Source organism: Mus musculus, chromosome 15, assembly GCF_000001635.26.
Source record: "Mus musculus strain C57BL/6J chromosome 15, GRCm38.p6 C57BL/6J".
NCBI lineage: Eukaryota > Metazoa > Chordata > Mammalia > Rodentia > Muridae > Mus > Mus musculus.
In genome coordinates this window covers 100896916-100924405 of record NC_000081.6, presented here as the reverse complement: position 1 = coordinate 100924405, position 27490 = coordinate 100896916, and the positions used below count along the sequence as shown (strand labels likewise).

Here is a 27490-nt window from a genome sequence, read left to right as displayed (position 1 = left end):
ATTACAGTAAACTCCCTGTCCCTTTTCCTTGACAATCTTTCCACTAACTCTCTTGCAATGGTCCCCGAGCCTTCGGGGCAGAAGCTATGTTGTAGAGATGTCAGTTAGGACTCAGCTCCGCAACTCTGCCTTTTGACTGGTGTGGTTTTCTGTCATGGTCTCCATCTGTTGCAAGAAGTTTCTTTGATGAGGGGTGAGGACTATACTTCTCTGTGGGTGTAAGGACAAATATTTTTTCAGGGCCTCCTCATTCAGCCACAAGTGAAGCCGTGACACAAAGTTTAACGAGCTTTGTTTAGACAATATCTGAGTTCCCAACAATAATACCTAGACTACATGAAGGGAGCAGGAACAAGGTTAGAGGTGAGCCAGGCAGAAGCTGTGTGGCTAGTCAGGTAGAGACGGTGACAGCCTGGACCAGGTAGCACCAGTCGGATGGCATGTTGAGCAGGCCAGCTGACTGAGGGTACGAAGGCAGGAGACTAGGAAAAACGCCCCACTTTCTGTCATGGGCAAATGGGTAGGAGGTAGTGAAACTCGGTGACAGGAATGTGACGTGACATACAGCTCTGGAGCTAAAACGGCTTCGCTTTGAACAGGCCTAGGCTGAGGCGCTTTGACGCATCCTAACGGGGATGCCAGACAGGCAGCCAGCCACGTGGTTCTGAAGCTCAGATGAGGTTTAGCTAGAACCAAAGGGAGACAAATGGTCGCAGGAGAACCGAAGCTGTATTCAGGCCTGTCGGTGAGCCAGCTCTGTGCATCTGCTGTGAGCTCATGGAATCAGCCAGAGGAGTGGCCCCGCATGGGAGGAAGGTGGGCGGCTCCTCGCGTAGGAGAAAGAAACGCGGCCAGATGGACGGTTTACACTGTCCCCGCTCCCTGGGCTCCTCCTCCTTCCAGTGACAACTAGATGTGAGCATGCCAATTTTCTTTCTGTCTTACAGATTTCATTTTTGGAGATATTTAACAGTTCTAGAACTGAAACGAAACAATTTTGTCAGCACTTAATTTTAATCATTTTAAACTTTTTTTCCCCCTTAAAGCCTCTCCATAAATGCTGGATTCTCTACCAGGCTGGAAGGCCATCTTCGCCAGGAGCACTGTGCACACTGGCTTCCTTCCTACCCGGTGAGCCCACTACTAAAGCTTGTTCCTCCTCCTCCGCCTCACACCATTTCCCCAGGGCTCATCAAGTGCCCCTTATTCGCAACAGCTGGTCTGCTCTGATCCTTTTAAGACAGTTACTCCGGGATACCTAAAAATGCACATCTCCCTGAAGAAGCCTTGACATCTGCCTCTGGAATTCTTTGAAAGAATCCTAATACAGAGCCAACTGCACACCCATGACCTGTAACTGTCAGGAGACACTTAGAAAGCATGTAAGCATCCAATATAAGTACATTTAGTACTTGGATGTTTTGACCTAAAAATGTTAAGATTCTTGGTAGGAATTCATCATCCTATTTATGGGGCTGGGAATATGTGTCAGTCACGGAAACTCTTGCTATACAAGTGTAAGGACCTCAGTAAAAGCTGGGTGCAGCGGCCACGCTTAAGGTCCCAGGACTGTGAAGGCAGAGACAGGTGGCTCACCGGAGCTCATTCACCAACCAGTCTAACCAACAGGGGAGTACAGTTTTAGTGAGAGAACCTGCGTCAAAAAGTAAGGTGGGGCCAGATACGAGCCTCAGTGAACAAAGGCACTTCTCGCCAAGCTTAATGACTTAAGTTCAGTAACGGGGACCCACACAACGGAAGCCTGGAACAGACTCCCTCCAAGTTGTCTCTGACCTTCACATACATGCTGAAGCACATGAACACGCACACACAAAACAGATAATTAAAAAAAAAAAAAACAACTGAGATTAAAAAGGTGAAAAAAAACTGAGAGGAAGAAAGCAATAAGGAACTTTGGCCTTTAAACACCTGTGCGCATGTGCGTGACGTGGACACCTGTGCGCATGTGCGTGACGTGGACACCTGTGCGCATGTGCATAACATGGCCGATCCGAAATTTGTGGCATGCCTGTGCTCTGTGCTCCTGCATCCTACACAACAGGCTGAGCTCTATTCTCTTCACCACTTAAGTCTTTTTAAGCTGAAACAAAACTTGAACCTTTGCATTTCAGTCAGAAGGGTGATCTAATCCAACCACACTCCGTGGATTCAAGCTGACTTAACTGCAGAGGAACAGAACAGAAATCTCCAGGTAAACTGCTTCCCCCTCCGTTATAACTAGGATTATCTTTGTTCGTGAGTACAGCTACTTCCTCCCTCCCACGACAGCTCGGCATAGGACACTCGGCACAAGCCACAAGCGGGTCTCACTCTGGCTCAAGAGCCATCTCGTTAGACAGGAGAGTTAGAACTTTCTAAACACTGTGGTCCATTTAGGAGCATGGGTACCTGTTAACTGACATTTCTTTCCCAGGTATGAAATCCACAGCAATAGTGCATCGGAAAGTTGGGCAGTAACCCTAGTGCAAGGCAAAACCACCTCCGCTGCCTTTTCACAGAATGAGAGGGCAGGACCAAATCAGGAAGTGCCTCGCTGTCACGATGCAAGGAATTCCTGGGACGAACTGAAGCTGAAGAAGCTAAAGTGAAAAGAAGCAGAGAGCCTCTGATCACCAACTCTTCCCGCGAGCTGACCAGAGCCCAGCTGTTTCTCTTGTCAGGCTTTCCACTTCCATAGCTAGTTCTGTTTCAGCCTTACCCTGCCCTCCCCCACCCCCGAGACAGGGTCTCTCACAAAACCTGGAGCTAGGCTGTTGGCTGGGGAGCCCCAGTGACCCTCCAGTGGCTGACCACCCCACACGGTGAGGGATGGTTACAGGTGCCATGCACAACCATGCCTCGCTCTTTATGTGTGTGTTGGTTTCTGCTGAGGGTTCTCGCTAAATAGCCCCGGCTGTCCTGGTGTTCTCCATGTAAACCAGGCTGGCTTCTAACTCAAAGAGATCCACCTGCCTCTGCCTCAAGTGCTGTGATTAAAGATGTGTGCCAACCCTGGCCCAAGCACATACACCCGAGAGCCTGTTAGTAGTCCTGTTATACCCATTTTTCACCCTCCAACATCCCTCTCAGGTGGTTAGTGCCATTATCCCATGTTGGTGATGAGAAAAATGATGCCCAAGGAGGTGCCCTTGAGACCACACAATGAGACTCATGCCTATCTGTCTGGTTAACCCTTTACTGACCTACCACCCCTAACCATTCCATTCCTGAGTCCAGGACACTAAACTAACTAGCTGTCTAGTCTCTGGCATATTAACACAGCTGGCTTCTGTGGAGAGATTACCAATTCCAAAACATAGAGGCCTAAGGGAGAAAAAGCAATGACTTAACTCAGTAAAAGAACCATGAACTGAATAAAGGCTGGAACATGCATGCCTGGAGGATACAGCCAGGTACACATGGAGGATACAGCCAGGTACACATGGAGGATACAGCCAGGTACACATGGAGGATACAGCCAGGTACACATGGAGGACACAGACAGGTACACATGGAGGATACAGACAGGTAAACATGGAAGATACAGCCAGGCATGTCTGGAGGATACAGACAGGCACACATGGAGGACACAGCCAGGCACACATGGAGGATACAGACAGGCACACATGGAGGATACAGCCAGGTACACATGGAGGATACAGACAGGTACACATGGAGGATACAGACAGGTAAACATGGAAGATACAGCCAGGCATGCATGGAGGATACAGCCAGGTATGTCTGGAAGATACAGCCAGGCACACATGCAGGATACAGTCAGGCACACATGGAGGATACAGATAGGCACACATGGAGGATACAGACAGGTACACATGGAGGATACAGACAGGTAAACATGGAAGATACAGCCAGGCATGCATGGAGGATACAGCCAGGCATGTCTGGAAGATACAGCCAGGCACACATGCAGGATACAGCCAGGCACACATGGACACATACAGCAATGGTCTAGTACTATTCAACTGGCCCTTACCATGACCAGGTCCAATAATTCATCCCTTCAACAAGCAGTTCTTAGTGTGTATCATGGCTAACTCTAGAAACTTGAGAATTCAGAAACAGACATCAGGCACATCTCCTATGGCATGACCTGTCAGTCATCAGGGACATATCCTGTTACCTGTCAGTCATGCTGTGGAGACTTCTGGGTAATAAGTTGTATTGTGGTTCTCAGTGGCCTCTTCACTTCAAATAAGACAGAAATCAGACAAGAGTATTTCTCTCTGGCTGAAGCAGGGCCACGCCTCTCAGGATGCTCTGAAGGCATTCTTACAGAGTACCAAGATGTGCTGAACTAATGTTCAAAATGGTTCAAAAGTTAGGCCTTTCTGCTCCAGAATTCAGTGAGAAACGCTTACATGGCTGGTGGCTGGGAAGGGTCTCTTGAGATGGATGCCAATACACATGAGAGCAGGTGGTTTCAGCACTGTCCACAAAGCCAGTTTGGTACCGACAAGGCATGTGCTCAGAAACACTACCAGAAATCCTCACAACACCACAATGCAGTAGGTACTGGCAGCTTCTCTGTATTTAAAGGAAAGAAACACTACAGTCTCCTTCCTTCCCCGAGGGTTCCAGTAGAAACAGCCTCTCCTAGACCATAAAGGATCTGGGAATGACTGAGGCCAAGAGCTTGTCTACTCCAGAGGGGCTCTAGAAATGGACTGAGACTTACTTAATAACCACAGGAGAACTGAAAGGCAGCTTTGCTACTCAAGTCACATACATTGTTTCACTGGCATAAAATGAGCCTGGGTCCAAACCACAGGGCGTTACAGCAGCATTTAACTTCAGATCAAAGTCTACAGGCCACCGAGCCTTCAGTGTGGCCAGGAGGCCCAGGCTCAGACCTCATAAAGGCCACTTGTTTGGCTCACTTGCTCCACCAAACTCTAGGACTGTAATCTCCAGCTCTGTAATCTCAGGGGATCCATGAGTAGACACTAAAGGATCCCCCTCTGCCCAGGTTCTGAAGCCAAGCCATGCTTCTAAGGTTGGACAGGAGGCACTGACACAGGCCACCCAAGTAGTTGCTGTGGTGACTCAAGGAAAGATTAAAAACTGAGGACATCTTAACCAGGGGGTCAGGGGAGCTTTCTCCTCCTCAGTTGCCATGACGAGCAGATGACAGCATTTGCCAGGAGCAAAGCATGCGGCAAAATGCACAGGAGGCCAGCTATACATTGCTCGAATCACAGCAGCACACAAGCCAATGTGACAGTCACAGTTAAAAAAATCAGGGTAGGGCTGTCAAGGTGGCTCAGCAAGTCAAGGTGCTTGCCACATAAGCCTTAGTTCAATCCATACAACTCATATAAAGGTAGAAGAGGATGGACTTCATCCACAAAGTTGTCCCCTGACCTCCACGTGTGTGTGACTGCCCCCTTATCGTACACATCACCACCACCACCACCACCACCAATGAAATTTAAAGATAAAACCAGGGTAGGTCTTTGCTGAATAAGATTTTGGTCTCGTTAGTATCTTAGGATTGAGCTGACAGATGACAACCCCTGCAGACAGCTGCTGGGGCTACAAATTAATGCGACCTCATGTTTGCACGGCGCTTTAACATTTACAAAGCACTTTCTCGTCCATTATTCTCATCTCTTCCTCACTTGCAATTTTGAAGGAGCAAAGTTCTGATGGATCCAAACTTCACAGAAAGGTGTCTGGGGTTTCAGATGTGAACTGACTTGCCTTGTGTCAAGCAGCCAGTGACAAAGTGGGGGAAGAGTCACACGGATCGGTCTCTTTTCTCAGAAGAGAGAGTTCCGTCCCTGTCCCCGTCCCCGTTGACACTAGTTGGCAGTGACAGGCAGGAAGAGAGGAGATGAGATAATGGTGGAAGGAGGAGTGGAGTGCAGCTGACACTGGGAAGCACAACCCAGGGAGAGGCTGCCGGTGATCTCAGGAAAACTAAAGCTGAGATCCTGGGATTGCTGTGGAGCTTAACCTGTTAGCCACCTGACAGGTGACTAACCCTCCGAGTGGACACAGCCTGCGAGCCTCATGGGCTACAGTAATCAACTGGAAACAACCATCAAACTCAGGCTTGATGGCAGCCATCCTCTTCTGCTCAGAGCCCTGAGACTCTCACTGCTTGTTGAATGACGTCTCAGTCCTGAATGAATACTCAGGGCCTACCCATAAGCATTCTCTGATTGGATCCTGTGCGTCACAAAGACTCTCCCCCTGCACCCTCCACCCCTACACTCTCTCCCACCCCTGTACACCCTCACCCTTGCACTCTCTCACCCCTGCACACCCTCACCCCTGCACTCTCTCACCCCTCCACACCCTCACCCCTGAACTCTCTCACCCCTGCACACTCTAACCCCTGATACCCTCACCCCTGCACTCTCACCCCTGCAATCTCTCACCCCTGCATACCCTCACCCCTGTACTCTCTCACCCCTGCACTCTCTCACCCCTGCACACCCTCCACCCCTACACTCTCTCCCACCCCTGTACACCCTCACCCTTGCACTCTCTCAGCCCTGCACACCCTCACCCCTGCACTCCCTCACCCCTGCACTCTCACCCCTGCACTCTCTCACCCCTGCACACCCTCACCCCTGCATACCCTCACCCCTGCACTCTCTCACCCCTGCACTCTCTCACCCCTGCACACTCTCACCCCTGCATACCCTCACCCCTGAACTCTCTCACCCCTGCACTCTCTCACCCCTGCACACCCTCACCCCTGCACTCTTACCCCTGCACTCTCACCCCTGCACTCTTACCCCTGCACTCTCTCACCCCTGCACACCCTCACCCCTGCACTCTCTCACCCCTGCACACCCTCACCCCTGCACTCTCTCACCCCTGCACTCTCTCACCCCTGCACACCCTCACCCCTGCACTCTCTCACCCCTGCACTCTTGCCCCTGCACTCTCTCACCCCTGCACTCCCTCACCCCTGCAACCCTCACCCCTGCACACCCTCACCCCTGCACACCCTCACCCCTGCACTCCCTCACCCCTGCACTCTTACCTCTTCACTCTCACCCCTGCAAACCCTCACCCCTGCACTCTCACCCCTGCACACCCTCACCCCTGCACTCTCTCACCCCTGCACACCCTCACCCTTGTACTCTCTCACCCCTGTACACCCTCACCCCTGCACTCTCACCCCTGCACACCCTCACCCCTGCACTCTCTCACCCCTACACACCCTCACCCTTGTACTCTCTCACCCCTGTACACCCTCACCCCTGCACTCTCACCCCTGCACACCCTCACTCCTGAACTCTCTTACCCCTGCACACCCTCACCCCCCGCACTCTCTCACCCCTGCACACCCTCACCCCTGCACTCTCTCACCCCTGCACACCCTCACCCCTGCACTCTCTCACCCCTGCACACCCTCACCCCCGCACTCTCTCACCCCTACACTGTGTGCTCCTTTCCCCTGCAATACTCTGCCTATCATTACTTGTGAGGAAGAAAAATGAGATACATCCAACAGTTTCGAGATCTTCCACAGCCAAGGCAATAAGGGCTCGCACATTTCTGACCTTTCCCTTCCCATACCATCACAGCCTAGTCTTTATCAGGGTGGTTCTCGCCCTTTGGGTCCTTCACCCTTTCACAGGGGTCACCGAAGACCATTCAAAAGCACAGCTATTTACATTATGATTCATAGCAGACACAAATTACAAAGTAATTATAAAGTAGAGACAAAACTAGCTTTACAGTCAGGGGTGACCACAGCATGAGGAACTGCATTAAAGGGTCACAGCATTAGGAAGGCTGAGAGCTGCTGCTCTATGATCAAAACTGAACAGTGATTTGGCAATGTGCTATCTGTTGTCACCAAACTGGAGCAGCCCCACCTGAGCAGGAACTGCCACCTTTGCTGAGACTGCTGGACAGAAGACAGAGACAGCTGAGCTGATCCAGCAACTCACTTACCCCTACCACAAACAGGAGTGTGCGGTGAGCCATTCTACATGTCTCCACATGTACATGTACACATCTACATGTGACGTGGGGCATCTATAAAACTGGATTGTTAGAACAGTATCCAGGGAGTTTACCTGTGAGAAAAGTTCTGAAGCCAGAACTAGGGAGATGACCTAGTTTGACCCCCAGCGCCCATGTGAAAAATCTAGAAACACCATGAACTTGTAGTCCCAGAGGTGGGGAGGTGAGGATGGCAGGGTATGTGGGCTTGTTGGACAAACAGTAAGCTCAGGCTCAGTGAGAGATTGTATCTCAAAAAATAAGGTGGAGACCGATTAAGGAAGACACCTGACATTGACCTTGGGCCTATATACACATTCATGCACCCACACATATATATGTGCATGCACATACATGCATGCATGCATATACACTAGCACACATACATGCGCACACACAGGCACATACACTGGAGCACACCCCCACACACATGTATACACACTTGCATTCCCATACACATGCACACAAACATTTATACAATGTATGTATGCACACATATGCCCACACACACTCACACCCAGACACATGCATGCATGCACCTCGCATACCCACACACACACACTCGCACACATACACACACACTTATACACACATGCATGCATACTCGCACACACTGCCAGAGGCTAGAAATATGGCTCTGTGGCACAGCTAAAGCTTAGCAAGCAAGAAGCTCTGGGTTCAATCTCCAGGCGGGTAGGATGGAAGGCAGGAAGAGAGGAAGTGGGAAAGGGAGGAAGGGATGCGAGGAAGTAGGAAGGAAGGGAGAGGGAGAAAAATTGGACAAGGGGAGGGAGAGAAGAAAAGAAGGAAGTAAAGGAAAAGATGGGTCCCACTATTTAAAGTAAGATTTTTAAATAACACTTAAGACAAAGGAAAGAGAAACAATGTAGACATCGCTCTTCACCTCGGACCTGCCCGAGTCCTTCATTTCCTCATTTATATTTCCAGCAGGCACAGCAGCGAGAGGCCAGCACCTCAGTCCCTCACGGAAGAGCTCCAGGCACAGGCAGTGAGAGCCCAGCGCCTCGATCCCTCCCAGAAGAGCTCCAAAGAGAACTACTCACACCTTGTCACCGACCCTAATCACCATTACAGTGTGAGTGAGTGGAAAACCTGCTTTAACATTTCCCATCGGATGACTCAGTTTCCAGAAGGTCCCCTTCAGATGTGACTTTTCATTCACTCGTTTTTTCATTCACCCGAGGACCATTTCCTAGCGCCATCTACAGGACAGGTGTAGGTAAGGGGAGCCACTTCCTATGGTATAAACCCTCTGCATCCTGCCCTCGTCAGGGTGGGGGCGGGGGCGGAGGCAGGTGAGTTACCAATCAAGCGTAAGGCAGACAGTGAGGTAAGTCACGACCCCACTGGGGTCGCACATCACATATTCTGTATGTCAGGTATTTACGTTAAGATTCTTAACAGCAAAATCGCTTGTGAAGTAGCAACGAAACAATTTTATAGCTGGGGGTCAGCACAACCTGAGGAACTGTATTAAAGGGCGGCAGCGTTAGGAGATTTAGGGGCGGGGCCTAGGGGTGTTCCGTAACAGGAAGAGGAGGAAGTCTGCTCCACCAGCACGCGGTCCTGAAGCCCACGGAATAAGGCGCACAGCACAGGCGAGCCCGCGTGCCTCTGAGCAATGTGTGTCTTTGAACAAGGAGGCAGGTAACTCGCCACCCATGCGGCTGGCCTTCCAAACTGTTTGTTTTCACTTTTTTTTTTTTCATAATCCGAAATAGTATTCTTTGTGTTTAAAAACCCTAGCAGTTCTCCCTCTAGGTCTAGCTATATTTAAATTAAAATTTTATTAATTATATTTGTTTTTTAATTGGATATTTTCTTTATTTACATTTCAAATGATATCCCCCTTCCTGTCCCCCCAAACCCCCATCCCTTATTAAGTTAGCAATTATTTTATTAATTTTAATGTTTAATAAAATAAATCCCCCTCATTTATTTAAAATTAGATTTAAATAAATTAAAGGAAGCTAATGCAACGGGACTATAAAGCGCTCACCGAATTAAAATCTGAAAATTACTACTAGTCGAGGAATTATTTCTTGGGTCCCGGCTGGAGAGAAACCTCTGAGGAGCTGAGCTACTCTGCTATCTAATTTGGTGTTTTCTGAACGTGTACAGAGACACTGCCATGTTTCCTAGTGGTAAGAACAACACATTTCATTACATAAAACTAGAAAAATTAAAGGAATCATTTGTGAATCTAACATTTACAGAGCTGTTACCTTATATTTTTGTTTGTTTGTTTGTAGACAGGATTTCTCTGTATAGTCCTGGCTGTCCTGGAACTCACTCTGTAGACCAGGCTGGCCTCGAACTCAGAAATCCGCCTGCCTCTGCCTCCCGAGTGCTGGGATTAAAGGTGTGCACCACCACCACCGCCTGGCTATCTGTTACCTTATTTATTCATTCTCTCTCATTACCACTAACTCTAAAAATGATGACCACAGAGAGCATAACTCACTGAAGGCCATGCCTGGCAGACTGTAAGGCCCTGAGACCTCTCCCCAGTACCACAAACACCACAGTAAAAAACTAAATTGCATTCCACACCTATTCTGAGTATTTTTGTTAATTCGTTTTATGGATTGTTCAAGGACCAACAAAGCAGACAGTGTTCTCCAGCCGTCTCCCATTCAGCCCACCTCCACGTCCTAAATAGCAGCTCCACCCTGAATCCCCCATCTTCTCTCACTGGTATGGTATCACCATAGCAACATGAGCCATATGTGGTATAATGGCCGTTCTGTGTGTCTTGGCTCTTGCTATGTTGTCCCAAGCTAGTCCCCCTCAGCCTCTGGAGAAGCAGGAAACACAGGTAATGCTCACCACACTCCCTGAAGCTGTATAGATACATAGTACTGCTCATTCGATGGTATCCTGTCCAACCCTGACTGATATTTAATTCTTAGGACACGCCTCCATCAAACCTGTGCACTCTCGCATGGTGGTGGCTTACTCACGGACTCCACTGTTATTTATCCACTCCCCTGGCAAACTTCTGTTCCCCACCAGTTATGCACTGTCACTAGCCATGTGACTGCAGATTTTCTCACCCAGATTGTCCTGTGCCTGCTCGAAGAAGTTTCTTTTGTGTGAATATCCAAAAGATCTTGGTCCTAAAGTATAATTAGCATCTTTGGGGGGTTTATATACATGGCACATGCTATCATCTGGTTCGTTGTTGGTTTGGTTTGGTTTGGTTTTGGTTTTCTCCTTATGTGGCCCAGGCTGGTCTTGAACTCCTGTCCTCTGCAAGCCTAGCATCTCTGAATGTGGGGATAACAGGTGTGAGTCATCACAGCAGCTGTCAATCACCTTTAACTTCTGCTTTTGACTTGAAGAGTTCCTCTTAGACATGTGCAAGCATGCAACAAAGATTCATGGCTCAACCAAACTTTAGGCTTCTGAATTACCTGTAAAATCCATCTTTGCACTTCCCTAAAAACCAGTTTCAGCAAAAGAACTTGCTAGGTCAGCTCCAGGCTCCCTGTCCTCATTCTGATCATCCCTTGATGTGACCAGGCTCCTTCCCTCCACCATCTGCCAGGTGACAGCAAGGGTCCTGTCAGGCCGCTTAGCCAGACTCTCCATTATTCCTGATATACTTCCTTGTAACGTTCTATCTGCTGGTTCCCCACATTGTTCCTTCCAATTGCCTATACTGTATTTCTAGCTGACCCCAATGTCCTCCTCCAACTATAAGGCACCACTGCAGAGGTCTTCCTCGACAGTTCTGATAATGCCTTCCTCATCTCAAGGGAGGAAACAGCAAGGGCTGGGGAAGTCTGTTAATAAAGGACAACACGTTGCCAGTGTCAGAAGATGAGTGCCGGAGACCCCCTAGAACCTCGGACTCAAAACCAACAGCAGCAGCAGTAACAAATGCTAACACGGATGGTGGTGTGCCCTGGTGATCCTTTGCTGGGGAGTGGAGATGGGCAGATCTCAAAGTCTAACTGGCAGCTAGCCTAACTGCATTAGTAAGCTTCAGACCAATAGGAGACCCTGTCTCAAAACAAAACAACCCAAGTGGTGGTAAGAAACAACAGATATCTCTGGACTCCTACATATACACACCACACACACTACACACCAAACACAAATACACACACACACACATATATATACACACCATACACACCACACACCCACACCATATATATACATACCCTACACATATACATAAACATACACCATGCACATACACATACACTACACATACACACCACACACCATGCACACACACACACTACATATATACACAACACACACACACACACCCCATACACATGCCATGCACATACACACACACACACTATACATATGCACCCACACACACACATGTGCACAGTACAGGTAGACTTTCAGCAGGCTAAGAAAGCCCTGAGACTCAGCCATCACTTCCTGAGCAGCCCATCCCCAGTACCCTCCCCCACAACCTGGGGTCACTGCTGTCACCTGTCTGTAGAGAGGACTGGCCCAATGCATAAGACAGGGCTTTGCAGAGCACCACATATATTGCCACATTGATTCTAAAGTAACCAGACAGGCAGGTGTTGTTATTATTCTCACTGTATGGGTGAGAAACATAAAACTCAGGGACGTGAAACAGTTTGCCCTAGGTCACCAGACAGCATGTACAGGACATGGACAGCACACTTGCTACAGGGAATCAGGTTTTCTGCAATAGGACCTTGCCAAAAAAAAAAAAAAAAAGTTTGTTCAAAATGGCTAGGAGTTTCATTAGACATGGTGCTTGGGGGTGGGGAGGTGGGGTTATACTTATAATTATTTATTCATCAAAATAGTAAGCACATAAATTATTCTCTATGCTTATCTGCACACTTAAAATATTTCATAATAAAAATGAGAGAACTCTGTAAACAAAGATTAGAGACACCTCAGCACTGCGGTTCAAGTGTCAGAAAAAGAAGTGCTGTGCCGTGAACTGAAGGACGACACAGCCTGGTAGGAAAGACTTCACCTCTCCGGGAATTAGGAGAGATGGGAGGCAGGACCACACCCAGCTCTCAGTTTAGACATACGAGTCTTTCCAACTAGGGAAGGCAGAGCATGCAAACACACAGAGCTAAGGAGGCCCCGAGAAACCAGTAACACCTGACTCTGGGTCAGGCTGGCTTCAGCCACCTAGATTATACAATATATAAATATACTAATGTTTGCAGTAATTTATCCTATAAATCATTGCTCTGAAAAAGGTGTGTGTGTGTGTGTGTTCATGCACAAGCCATGACATACATGTGGAGGTCAGAGAACAACTCGTGGGAACTGGGTCTCTCCTTCCACCGTGTGGATTCTGGAGATCACCTCGGGTCATCAGGCTGGGCAGCAAGCACCCTTAGTTTCTCAGCTCCTATTAGTGCTTTTTAGAACACAAATGCACACACAGTGCACACGCAGTGCAGGAACTATGGGATGCCATGAGGGTGTGAAAAGAAGAGTCTGAGGATGCTGAGTATGTCTGTGGACAAGGTCGCACTATTTCCCCACGCCAAGTCTTTTGAGCACCATATGGCAACAATGTACTGGCGCACCAGAGAGACAGGGATTTGGGAGCCCGGTTCCTCAAAATCTCTCTGAGAAAACCTTTTAAAAACCTCTCCTATTCTCCCCTGCCCTGCTGGTTTAACTTAGGTTCCCATCCTTCCATATTAACATGGCGGGAGGCGGGGCTGTATCTTGCTGAAGGTGCATAGCTGGGCCAAGAATAGAACTCCAGCATCCTGTCTCTCGGCTCACTTCTGGACCATGCTACCTCAGGAAGGAACATTTGAAAATAGTAATTCTCTCCCCTCTGCCACCAAGCTGTGTGAGAGCACATGATCCATGAATGAAGCCGGCTCAGTGACTCAGCGCTGGGCTGAGTCAGGCCCCGAATCCCGAGTAGCTGCAGACACACTCCATTTAAATAAGACTTTGAAACCGGGGTCCTTCCAGCAAGATTGTCCCTTCCAGCAAAGGCCAAGTGCCTTCTGAGCGATTATGTTAGCCAGAACTGCCAAAGACACTGCTTTCTTTGTGTTCTGTGCATTCTTTCAACCCGGTCTGAGGGTCCAGCGGAACAGGCTGACAGACAGACAGACAGACAGACAGACAGACAGACAAGAAGAGTCAAGTAGTTGGAACACAAGAATAAATCAACAATTCAAAATCAGCTTTGCATTATTCAGCTTTCTCTTCTTCCTCTGAAGGGTAACAACCACACTCACAGCATAGGGGGGTGGGGGGCACACTGGTAAGCTCCAAAGGCCCAACTCTGTCAATAGCCACTGGCTGTGACCACCTGCTCCAGCCGGGAAGAAGCCAGGTTCTAAGCAATGACCCCTGTGACAGATGGCACCGCACAAAGAGAAAAGGGCCAGCCAAAAATATGCCTTCCCACAGAGGGAGGGAGATTGGGTGTTTAAGCAGGAGTCAGGAACAAAGTAACAAAATTCACCAACTGTGTCTGAATCTCCCCCTCAGGCTATCAGTAGTCTCTTTGAATGACAGATGAGTCAAAATCCTGCTCTGTGGACCTCAGGGGGTCTATGTGTAGCAAGCTGCCATTAGCAGACTGTTAGAAGAAACAATCTTACAGTGTTGACAGCGAGCCTCAGTGAAGGGCATTGCAGAGAACTAGAACAAGTCAGAGCTTTTATTGAGCCCTTGGAGACACACAGAACACTGGGAAAATGTCAGTCCTGGGATGGACATGAAGTGGCAGAAATTAAAAAAAAAAAAATCTATTAGTCATTGCTTGGTTTTGATTCACCATCAGGGCAGAGAAATGTAAAAGAGGTAAAAGCAACCAAAGAGAGCAGGACTCAGCACAAGCCGGTGCCCAGCGCTCTGGAAGCACCACCGTGAGCCAAACCAAACGAGCCTTTTTTTTTTTCCCCCACTTCACATCAAATGAAACAAATGCATAAATTCAGTGCATTGGGATTCAGTTTCCATCGCCATCAGAAAACAGAACCCAACTGTCCAAAACCAAAAAAATTAAACAAAGCCTAGCACTACAGCAACATTTCACATAATCACGTAAAACTGAAAGCATCCCAGTGTCCAGGGACAGACAACATGGCATCTGTTTACAATAGAAAGAACAGCCTGACACCTTACATGACATGGGTGGACCCTAAACGCATGCTGCTTTGTGACTCTACTTATATGAGGTTCTTAGAAGAGCCATTTTGTAAAGACACAAAATAGAGAGGTGGAGAGGGGCGGGGAGACAATGGGAGTGATCAATGGAGAAAGGGAGTGGCCAGTGGAGGGGGTGGGAAGACAACAGGGAGTGATCAATGGAGAGGGGTGGGGAGATAATGGGGAATGGCCAGTGGAGAGGGGCGGGGGCGACAACAGGGAGTGGCCAGTGGATGGGTGGGGAGCCAATGGGAGTGGCCAGTGGATGGGGTGGGGAGCTAATGGGAGTGGCCAGTGGATAGGGGTGGGGAGACAATAGAAGTGGCAGGTGGAGAGGGGCAGGGAGACAACTGGGGAGTGGCCAAGACACATAGGGTTGCAGATGAGAAAGAAGAACCTGCTCTGGAGATGGACTGTAGAATGGCTACATGATGATGAATATGCTTTAAATTAAACAATCAGTTCCACATTATATACAGTTTAATGAAATTTTGTATAGGTGCATGTGTGTATGTGGGTGGGTGGGGGGTTGCATATGTCTGAGTGTGGAGGCCAGAGGGTAAACTCAGGTGTTGTTCCACAGAGCCATCTACTCTAATTTTTCAGTTAGGATCTTTCACTGGCCTGAAACTCCTCAAGTAGGCTAGCTGAACAGGCATCCCAGTACTTGGGAGGCAGAGGCAGGTGGATCACTGAGTTCAAAACCAGCCCATCTACAGAGCGAGTTCTTTGACAGATAAGAATACACAGAGAAACCTTATCTGGGGGTGGGTGGGAGGTGGTATGGGGGTGTGTGCAGGGGGAGGGAGCAGGCTGGCTGGCCAGCAAACTCCAGGATTCTACCTGTATCTGCCTCGCTGGCACCAGGATTATAAGCGTATGTCCCTACACCAAAATTTTTTAAATGGGTTTTGGGGGTGGACTCAGGTCCTTAGGCACTTTGCCAACTGAGCCATCACCTCCCATCCCTGGAATCTTTTAAAAATTAAAACCAATAAAATGAGGCATGGTGAAGTTAAGAAACTTGGCCAAGTTGCACCTCGGAAACAAAGAAGACAAGAATTCAGGCCATGATGAGTTAACAAATTCCCCAGAAACATGTCATCTCCCCCAGTACAGCTGCACAGGCTAGAGCAGGACAGAGCAGCTTGGAGGGGCAGGACCTCTGGGTCTGCCCTGACTGCAGTCAAGCTTGGCTGTCACCTGCTCCTCATGTGTAGGATGCATGCCTCTGCTCAGACCTTGTCTAAGGCTCCCCACTCTCCCATGAGCCTCGCCCAGAAAAAAGTCACAAAGAACAGCCAGCATTTTCAAGCTTACCAACATCACGAATATCCTGAAAATTCTGGACCCCTGAAAGTCTCCCTAAATTGGAGTGTAACAGAAAACCACCACCCCAATTACACAGGCCTTGAAATCTCTTCTCATATGCTAATAATCTATGCCACACGATGCACCCCTCCCCCAAAACAAATGTCCATTTCCAGAGTTGTCTCTGGGTCTCATCTCTCAGGGTTAACTAACCAATGCTATCTGGAGATGCCGCTGTGGAGTGTCCCAGCTTAGGAGAGTGTCACTATTATCAAGTGGTAGATGCAGAGATGCTACTAAACATTTTAAAATGCTTAGCTTACCCCCATCACCAAATCACCATGTTCAAAAGTCAGCAGTACCGAGAATGTGACCCTTTCCTTGCCCAACGCTCACCTGATACCTGTGTGCAGGCGAGTGTCCTTTATGTGGAACACCCGGAACGGAAGTGTTCCAGATTCCAGGGATTTCCACACTTAGTGTGTCTTCGAAGGACTCTGTTGTCCAAGCATCCTTGATTCAGAAGCCCAAAATACAAAACACCCTAGAATCGAAAAGTTTTTGGAGCTCCATTTTAACACTTTGGGACCATCTGAGATCTCAGATCTTCAGAACAGAAATACTCAAGATATATTCCTTCATGAATCGCCAAGAAAAAGCCACTGCCATACTACCTATGGCCAACAGATCACGGTACCTCCTGAGGCAGCCCATTTCAACAAAACTCCTCAATGTTCAGAATTTGCCCCTGTAAGTTTGAACCAACCATTTCTGATGTTAATTTTGAGGTCAAAGAGTTGCCCCTGCTCCACACCAGAGCTAAGTAACCAGACAGCCGCTATGGTAGCTATGTGTTCTAAGTGCTTGTCCAGACAGGTAAGTAAGTAACCAGACAGCTAAGTAACCAGACAGCAGCTACAGTAGCTCTATGTTCTAACTGCTCGTCCAGACAGGTAGTAAGTAACCAGACGGGGGCTATTGTAGCTATGTGTTCTAACTGCTCATCCAAACAAGCTACACACACTCCTCTGTGTTCACTTAGGTTTCATCCTGAAATTCAAGAGAAAGAAACATGTCTACCTTATCTTGTCCACTCACTGACTAACACTGAGTATGTGAGTAGCAGTTACTAACATGCAACTAAGTTAACATGAGGTGGAAGGAAGTCCACGCTTTAGTCTGAGTATGCACCCCAAAGGCTGTTAAGAGGTAAAGAGACTTTTTATAAGGTGGGGCCTAGCAGTAAGTCAGCAGGCCGCTGGGGTGTAGAGACCTTTAGAGGGCACTAACACAGTCTGGCTCCTGTGCTGCTGCCTGACAAGTTTCAGGGACATTCCCTCAGGAAAAGTAGCTCTTGGTACCTTAGCATGGCGTGTGCTGTGACGTCTGGACCCTCAGCCTCCTGGTGTACAACATTAAACCTCTTCTCTTCAGAAGCTACCCAGCTTTGTGGATTTGCATGGAATGATGGGTAGAATAACCTGCCAAGCTGCCATAATTCTTGGACAAGAGAAATACCAAATCACTGAGCACACAAACAGGCCTTTGACTCCCATACTCAACTACTACTCCCACATGAGGTACCTTCTACTTCATCTACGGGGGGGGTGGGGGGAGGAGGAGAGGGGGCCATCATGGAATCACGGTCATCTCTCCCGTCAAGAAGAATCCTCTTTACCTTTCTCAAGAAAAATAACCCAAATCTCAGCAGGACTCCATAATAGGCTGCCAATCAATCTCCCTGGTCCGCTCAGCTCGACTGCAGAACTGCCAAAAGCCAACACGGAAACCTGCAACACTGTACGTGCATTATACCACTGGAGACATCGGTAGCATCGGTGGCCTAAGAGATAGTCTCTCTTGGGAGGAAAGGGCTTTGTAAACAGGAAACCTCAACTGCAAAGGACCCATTTATACAGCACAGCTCACTTGAAAACTGTAAACAAGTTGTTAAGCCTCACCAATATGACCTTCACTTCCACCCCACCTCATCAGCCCATCAGCTCAAACCCCATTTTCATTACTACCTCAGATTCTCCCACTGGCTAGTTATCCTGCTTCCCACAGGAAACTTAGAGTGCCTTAGGGCCTGCGTCAGGACCATGCTCCCAGCTTCACGATAACCACATTCGACACACACAGACCTCTCACTTACTCGAATACATCCTGCTTTGGAATCAGTCTTCGAAGCTTATTTGGGTATGTTAAACAGTCAACAAATATCAATAAACTAACAAATAGTAGCTGAGTGCCTAGAATATACTACGCATCCTAGATCTTGAAGAAAACTAAAAAATATTCTTTAGTTATTGCCCTTGAAATCCCAAGACTCATTTATTAAAAATAGCAAGTATCAGAAAACAACCGGCTACTACATTACAGCCATACATTAGGAAGACATTTGTTCGGAAACAAAGACAAGGGCTCTCGGGTCTCACTTCTTGAAGTCAATGTCAGAAACAAACAAAGACACACAATTATCCATCCCCTTGTTATACACCCATGTTTTATATATAAAAGCATTTTTTATTTGTAGGCACACTAAATTATATGATTAGTATCTTACTTCCTTTTTTAACAACAGTGGTAGACAGAACAAATCACAACCACAAATTCAATTCTCTGAATGACAAACCTGAGGCTTTAGAAAAGGGAGGGTATCCAGGCAGTCTGTTGACAGCAAACCTAACCGTGTAGAGCTGTCCTCACAGCCTCCAGTGTGCCCCAGAGCCTCTAATCTCCCCACTTCCTGGCCACTTCCTGCCAATGCTGTGAGAAGCAACCATGAAAAGCTCAACCGACTAAGTAAAGGTTTTCTGAGGTTTTTTTTTTTTTTTTTTTTTTTTTCCCTTTAGAGAGAATCTGTGTGCAGATTCCTCCACTCAGGTTCTTCATAGTGTGAAAAGTCTGGGCTCCAGCTCCCCTGAATCCAAAACGATGGCTGCACATGACAGGGTGAGGAGGGAGAGAGGAAGAGAGGGGATGATGGGGGAGGGAGTTGTGGAAGAGAGGGGATGATGGGGGGAGGAAGGGTGGAAGAGAGGATGATGGGGAGAGAGGGTGGAAGAGAGGGGATGATGGGGGAGGGAGGGTGGAAGAGAGGATGATGGGAGGGAGGGTGGAAGAGAGGGGGTGATGGGGGAAGAAGGGAGAAAAGAGGGGATGATGGGGAAGGGAGGGGGAAGAGAGGGGATGATGGGGGAGGGAGGGTGGAAGAGAGGATGATGATGGGGAGAGAGGGTGGAAGAGAGGATGATGAGAGGGAGGGTGGAAGAGAGGGGGTGATGGGGGAAGAAGGGGGAAAATAGGGGATGATGGGGAAGGGAGGAGGAAGAGAGGGGATGATGGGGGAGGGAGGGTGGAAGAGAGGATGATGGGGAGGGAGTTGTGGAAGAGAGGGAATGATGGGGGAGGGAGGGTGGAAGAGAGGATGATGGGAGGGAGGGTGGAAGAGAGGGGGTGATGGGGGAAGAAGGGGGGAAAAGAGGGGATGATGGGGGAGGGAGGGGGAAGAGAGGGGATGATGGGGGAGGGAGGGGGAAGAGAGGGGATGATGGGGGAGGGAGGGGGAAGAGAAGATATCCAGAGCAAAAAGAGAAAACACGTGTTTGCTTAAATATTAACTGTTCCTTTATGAACATCTCATCTGTGTGACTAAAATGTACCTTCAGAGATTAGCCAAGTGCCTAAAATACGGTAGGTGGTTAATAAATGTTCGCCCAGTGGGTGAATGAATCTGTTTTTCTTGAATACCATGGGCCCCTCGAGGGCACAGACCTCTCTTCTGTACATCTGAATCCTTGTTTTCGAGTAGGCAGTCAATAACCCGTTGAATCACTCAGCTAGTGGATGAGGAGCGGCTCATGGGTTGAGGGGGGAGGTGATGCTGGCATTCTCTGCTTTCTTGGATTTCTTGGCATCGCTGATCACAAGGCTAAAGTAATGGCTAATGGTGCGCCTCGCTGAGATGCAGTCTGCACTGAGCAAAGCAGGCCACCCAGGACGACCCCTGGGCCCCAAAGCCCACTGAAATTATTCAAAGTAGCCAATCCATGGTGTCTCCCAGGCCTTCTTCCTTCAGACCAATGTGGGGTATCCCCGTGTGGCCCTGAGAAACTGGGCAGTCGGACCATGTTGTGTTGCCAGACAGATGCCTTTATAAATTAGGCCCCCAAACAGATCAGTTTGCTACTAAAGAACCGAACACAATCCAACCTATCCCTAAGTGCTGCCTCGCGCCGCCCTTAGGGAAACTTGGCTATGAGGTCACAAACACCTCTGCAGATTTAACCAGGATCTTCTTTCTCTCTGTACACACTACTAGCAAAACTTAATGCCTCGCACAGAGCAATCACTTCAAAAGCCAAATTTTACATAGGCAGGAAAAAACTGCTTGACATTTTATACTCTGATCAACTATTTAATTAGCCATTCTGACTTTTAAAATTGACATTTTAATTAACTTTTCCTGCTGCTATGGCTCTGACAAAGGAATTTAAGGGGGAAAGAGCTTATTAGGGTCATAGCTCCAAGTTACAGTCCCTCATGGCAGGAAAGTCATAAGAGCTTGGAAGAACTCGTTACATGACATCCACAGCCAAGAGCAAAAACAACAGACTAGCACACCTGATGGCACTCAGGGGCTTTTTACACAGCTCAGAACCCCTGTCTAGGAAATGTTGCCACCCCCCAGCAGGCGGGACTTCTGGTGGGCAGGTCTTCCCACTAATCAAGATAATTGGTGCTTCATTAAGACATTCTTCCCACTGGGCGGTGGTGGCACAGGGCTTTAATCCCAGCACTTGGGAAGCAGAGGCAGGCGGATTTCTGAGTTCAAGGCCAGCCTGGTCTACAAAGTAAGTTCCAGGAGAGCCAGGGCTATACAGAGAAACCCTGTCTCGAAAAACCAAGTTAAATAAATAAATAAATAAATAAATAAATAAATAAATAAAGACATTGCTTCCAGGTTATTCTAGATTGATTCAAGACACACAATTACCCATCCCCTCGTTAAATACTCATGTTTTATGTATAAAAGCATTTTTTATTTGTATGCACACTAAGTTGTAATGATTAGTATCTTACTTCCTTTTATAACAACAGTAGTAGACAGAACAAATCACAACCACAAATTCGATTCCCTGAATGAGAAAACTGAGGCTTTAGAAAACGGAGGGCATCTATGTTACCAGAGAGATATATCAAAAGCCATAAAGTTGTACTTCAGGAAGAGTGAACCTTACATATATAAGGTTTGTAAAAGTTCACCAGGATGTCAGGGGATCTGAAGAGAGAATGCAGACTGTGACAAAAGAGTCTAATAAGGGTCCTTGTGCCAGGAACAAGGAACAGTTACTACTCTTGGGGTTCCTGCACAGCAAGAACCCATAGACACACACACACACACACACACACACACAACATTGTAGGCTATTGGCAATGCTCTTGGTTGCTCTCCAGAACCTTGACAGTAAGGCCCTGCTGCTGAAGACACCATACACTTGAGTTCTGGAACAAGAGAAACCAAGATGTGGTGACCTAACAGCACCATCCCTGCCATTGGCTTTCCTAGTGCCAGGCAAGAAACCAGGGGGGAGCAAAGTCATGGCCAACTTTACCCAGCTGTGCCTCGTGAGCTATGAAAATGATCTACTTCGGCAAGACGTGCCCACCGGTGCAACGGTGGCACCAATGCTCTGGGAGTAACCAACCACTTTGTGATGGGATTTAAGACCTGTACCGTGAGATGAAACCCATACCTGGTTCTCTTATTGGGACTAAGAACCCATGGCTACATAGGCCATAGGCCACAGAGGAGGACCTACCAGTTACTCTGCCAGATGGACATGATATTAAACCAATACCTAATGACTCGTTTTACCCACAGGTCGTTACTTTTCTCAGCCCTCATCGGGGAAGCTTCTTTTTGCAATAGTTGGTGATTACCACCAAGACCCATAACTCATTTGGGAATAGAGGATGAGAGACTGGGGACCACTTACCTCTAAATGGGACATCTATTCACACCACCTCCTCTCGAGGCTCAGCGATCATTGTGAAAGAAGGGGGAAAAGATTTTAATAGCTGGGAGTGATAGATGACCATAAGGAAATAGTGGTTTCCCGATACAACAGGGCAGTTGCACATATATACTCAGTGGTTGTGACAGCATTTGTAAGACTGGCATCCTGAGGAGAGGCGGGCATGAAATTTTACCCCTAGCTGAGGAGCGACTGGCAACTGATAGGTTCTGGGAGAGAGACAGAGGATTTTCTTTATGGATGTGACTCCTCATAGGTGGATTAGGTTCCAGGGAGTAGCAAAACACTCAAGTATATATTGGCAGAACAAATTGGACTTGATGTGGGTTGTTTTTTTTTTTTTAAGAAGAAAAGTAAGAAGAAGAAGAGGAGGAGGAAGAGGAAGAAGAGGAGGAGGAGGAAGATGACAAAAATGACATGGGTAGAGAAGGTGGCGGAGTTGGGAGGAAGTGTTTGGCACTGAGAATATAATCAAAATGTATTAAATTCTCAAAGAACTAATAAAATGTAAAAAACAAACAAACAAACAGACAGACAAAACAAAACAAAACAAAACCTCTAACATATTAGCCAGGCACAGTGGGCATACCTGCAGCCCAAGACCAACCTGGGTAATGTAGTGAGACACTGTCTGGAAAAGAAAAAGAATGTAGCATTATAAATGTATGACATAAACTTTGTAACAGGGATAGATGCCTTAGTAACCTAGAGATAGATAGATACCTAAGCAACCTTGGACGATGCTGCTGTACCTAGTAACTAGACAGCCTGAGACTTTATACAGGCTGCAGTGTGGTTGGTAAGTTTGTTGCTCACAAGGGTCTAATAGCAATCTTGAACCAGCTTTATATGTGTTTGTATTTGAATATATAAGTAAAACTCTATCATCCATAGTGGGTGGTAAGGGCAGTTTTCTCATGGCCAAATAGGCAAAGAGGGAAGGACAATGTGAAGGTTACAATGTGGAGAAGATTTATAGCATAAACCCATTCCTAGCTTAATAAAGAGACAGCAAAAGATGCAGAAACGATTCTAAATAAGCATGTATACCAGGATTAACACACATAAGCTGAGTGTCTCTGGTCTGAAAACCTAAAATCTCCAAAAATCTGAAACTTTACAAGTGCCAACATGATACCATACCTGGGAAATCCAACACAAGGCCTATCCTAGTCAAGACACAAGTGCACTAAAAACCTGGTGTAAAACTTCCAGGCTAAATGCAAATTGTGCATGTATAACACATGTAATTTGTGTTTAGACTGAGGGCCCATCTTCAAGACATATTGTGGTTGTTTCAATGTGACTGGCCTCCAGAAGCTCACATTGGTCCCAATGGTGAATACTTGGTCCCCAGTTGCTGGAACTGTTTGGGAAGGTGTCTTAGGGTTTTACTGCTGTGAACAGACACCATGACCAAGGCAACTCTTATAAGGACAACATTTAGTTGGGACTGGCTTACTGGTTCAGAGGTTCAGTCCCTCATCATCAAGGTGGGAGCATAGCAGCATCCAGGGAGGCATGGTGCAGGAGGAGCTGAGAGTTCTACATCTTCATCTGAAGGCCAACAAGAGATTGGCTTCCAGGCAGCTAGGAGGAGGGTCTTACCGTCCACCCTCACAGTGACACACTTCTTCCAACAAGGCCACACCAACCAATAGTGCCACTCCCTGGGCCAAGCATATCCAAACCACCACTGAAGGATTAGGAGGCATGGCCTTGTTGGAGGACGTGTGCCATGGGGAGGGGCTTTGAGGTTTCATTTGCAGTGTCTCTGTCTCAGACTCGTGACTCAAGATAGGAGCTCTTAGCTACTGCTCCAGAGCCATGCCTGCCTGTCTGCTGCCTGCCCTGATGGCCATGGATCCTGACTCTCTGAATCTATAAACCACAATAGACTCTTTCTTCTCTAAGTTGCCTTAGTCATGCTGCCTCTACACAGCAAAAGAAAAGTAACTAAGACATATATCACTAGCTATATGCAAACATTCCAAAGCCCAGAAGTCCAAACTCTACAACACTTCTGGCCCCAGGCATTTCAGAGGAGGGACATTAATCTGGCTTGTGTCTTCCTAGCTCTACCCACTGAGAGGCTCACCAGCAATGCTCAATCCAATATTCAGACCTCGACTTGTCCAGGCTTTTAGGAAGGACTGATCTAGAGCGAGGCAAGGACAACACAGGAGTCTGGAAAGTCCTCCAGCTCCAGAGAGCAGGGAGGTGTTCAAGCAGCAAAAGAATAGGGCATGTCAACTGGACACGGAAAGTCTTGACGAGGCCCCAGCAGGGCAGGGTGGGTAACAAAATAGCAGTGCAGTGTTGTGATCCAGAGTGTGATATACACACATACCCTGCGCCCGTAGACGCCAGCAACTGCAGAGAAGACCAGTCTCCCTTTACAGAACAACCGCACACAACACGATGCCACCTCCTTGCCCTGGAGGCGGAGACCAATCCCAGCTGAATGCTGATACGGTGATTCGTTTCCATAGAACACAGCCTGGGAAGAAAAGCAGCAATGTTACAGTAAAGAAACTGGAAATCAAGCCATGATGGGGGTTAGCACCATGAGCCATGATGGGGGTTAGCACCATGAGCCACGACTGAGGTTAGCACCATGAGCCATGACTGAGGTTAGCACCATGAGCTATGACTGAGGTTAGCACCATGAGCCATGACTGAGGTTAGCACCATGAGCTATGACTGAGGTTAGCACCATGAGCCATGACTGAGGTTAGCACCATGAGCCATGACTGAGGTTAGCACCATGAGCCATGACTGAGGTTAGCACCATGAGCCATGACTGAGGTTAGCACCATGAGCCATGACTGAGGTTAGCACCATGAGCCATGACTGAGGTTAGCACCATGAGCCATGACTGAGGTTAGCACCATGAGCCATGACTGAGGTTAGCACCATGAGCCATGACTGAGGTTAGCACCATGAGCCATGACTGAGGTTAGCACCATGAGCTATGACTGAGGTTAGCACCATAAGCATGACAGGGGTTAGCACCATGAACTATGACAGAGGTGACAGGGGTTATCACCATGAGCCATGACTGAAGTTAGCACCATGAGCCATGATGGGGATTAGCACCATGAGCTATGACTGAGGTTAACACCATGAGCCATGACTGAGGTTAGCACCATGAGCTATGACTGAGGTTAGCACCATGAGCTATGACTGAGGTTAGCACCATGAGCCATGACTGAGGTTAGCACCATGAGCCATGACTGAGGTTAGCACCATGAGCCATGACTGAGGTTAGCACCATGAGCCATGACTGAGGTTAGCACCATGAGCTATGACTGAGGTTAGCACCATGAGCTATGACCAGGGTTAGCACCACTAGCTAAGCACTGTTACCGCTGCATTGCACCCTGGTGTCTATATCACTCTGTGGTATTCTTCTCCAAGCCCCTAACCTCAGTCTGAACATAAGAAAAACAGTCCATACATACTACACCAATGAATGTCCCACGGGCTGCTGAGAAACCATGGGACTGAGAGGACTAAAACAGTGAAGGACCGCATGAGGTGTGGTATACTAGATTAAATCCTGGGGAGAGACAGGATATCAGGGTTCCAAGAAACACAGAATTTGGTCAATGGTGATGTATGAATGTTGTTCTCTTAAAAGTCTTGATTATCAAGCCTGGTGATGGTGGCTCACGCCTTTAATCCCAACACTTGGGAGGCAGAGGTAGAGGACAGCCAGGGCTACACACAAAAACCTTCTCTCAAAAATAAAAACAAACAAAAAACAAACTTTATTATCTTTGTAACTTGTCTATAAATCTACAATTGCTCCAAATTAAAAAGCTGTTATAAAATAATTTTTTTTAGGTTGACAGTAAGCAAGCATTCATTGGTGTGGATCCCCATGACAGAGCTCTTGAGGAGCGTGTACAAAGCCCAGGGTTTAATCCTCAACACTGGAAAAAGCTACTGCTAATCAAGAGGAAAGTCGACAAGAAAAAGCAACTCAATTCAATTTTATTTTCAACATTCCTTTGTGACAAAATTTAGAACCATCTTATCAGACACATCTTTTCACACACAGCACATAAGGGACACCTGACTTCCTGTCATGTGACCTGAATCTACAAAAGCATTCTTCTATGGAGGAAAAGAATGGATAACTTCTTATTTATTACCTGGATCTATTGTAATGATGCTTCTACCAAAGAAGAAACCTGATTTCCAGAGCATACTCAAGGCCAGTTGCTTCCCTTCCAGATGTACACATAGCCCCCAGCAGGATATCCTTTCATGAGATGGCTTTCTTTCCTCCCACAATTGCAGACGAGGCCTCCAGGCTCCTCTGGCCATTCTACCTGCATAAAAGGGCTTCTAGCCTCTCCTGGACCTCTTGCCTTTCTCCCAAATCCAGGTGAAATGTTTCTTAGAATCATCACTGTACAGATACAGATAATATAGCAGCAGTGTTCCAATCTATAGTCAAATAACTGCCTGTATGAGACATATAAACTAATGGGTAGCACTGGGCACCAAAACCCATCATTAAGCTTTAAAGGGAAGAAAGGAGAGGGGAGGGGAGGGGAGGGGCGGGGAGAGGGGGGAGGGAAGAGGGGAGGGGAGGGGAGGGGAGGGGAGGAAATTGTCTGAGCACATGCCATAGAAGGCACCAGACTCCCTGGAACTGGAGTTATAGGAGATTGTGAAGTGCCATGTAGTGCTGGGAACTAAACCTGGGTCCTCTGCAAGAGCAGAAAGTGCTCTTAACCTCTGAGCCATCTCTCTAAGCCCCCTATTATTAAGCTATTTGATAGTGGCATTATTTAAAAGAGGTTATCACTACAGTGTACTTTGTATGCTAAATAAAAAACAACATTACTTGTTTAAATAATGATTTAAAATTGTAGAAATTCACTGGCCATCCTCTGAAGAAGATATATACCAGACACAAAAATTCTAACTGCTAAATCCAAACTCAAGAAGTAGCACTCAAA

At 47.6% G+C, this 27490-nt stretch overlaps 1 protein-coding gene and 1 long non-coding RNA gene across 12 annotated transcripts in view; one reads left to right on the top strand and one right to left on the bottom strand.

Annotated features, from left to right (window-relative positions):
• Scn8a (sodium channel, voltage-gated, type VIII, alpha) overlaps positions 1-27490 on the bottom strand; it is a 176076-nt gene that overhangs the window by 121533 nt on the left and 27053 nt on the right. Inside the window, exon 1 of one of the 11 annotated variants that reach the window (XM_017316514.1) lies at positions 24865-26254. The exons of the other annotated variants lie outside the window; for them this stretch is intronic. The gene's annotated coding sequence lies outside the window, so the exon portion shown is untranslated. Of the gene's footprint in view, positions 1-24864; positions 26255-27490 lie in introns of those variants that run through there. 11 annotated transcript variants of the gene reach the window in all.
• Gm52176 lies at positions 1997-19267 on the top strand. Its single transcript, XR_003951486.1, has 3 exons — positions 1997-2212; positions 7854-7962; positions 8938-19267. It is a non-coding gene; the product is annotated as a predicted gene, 52176 (long non-coding RNA).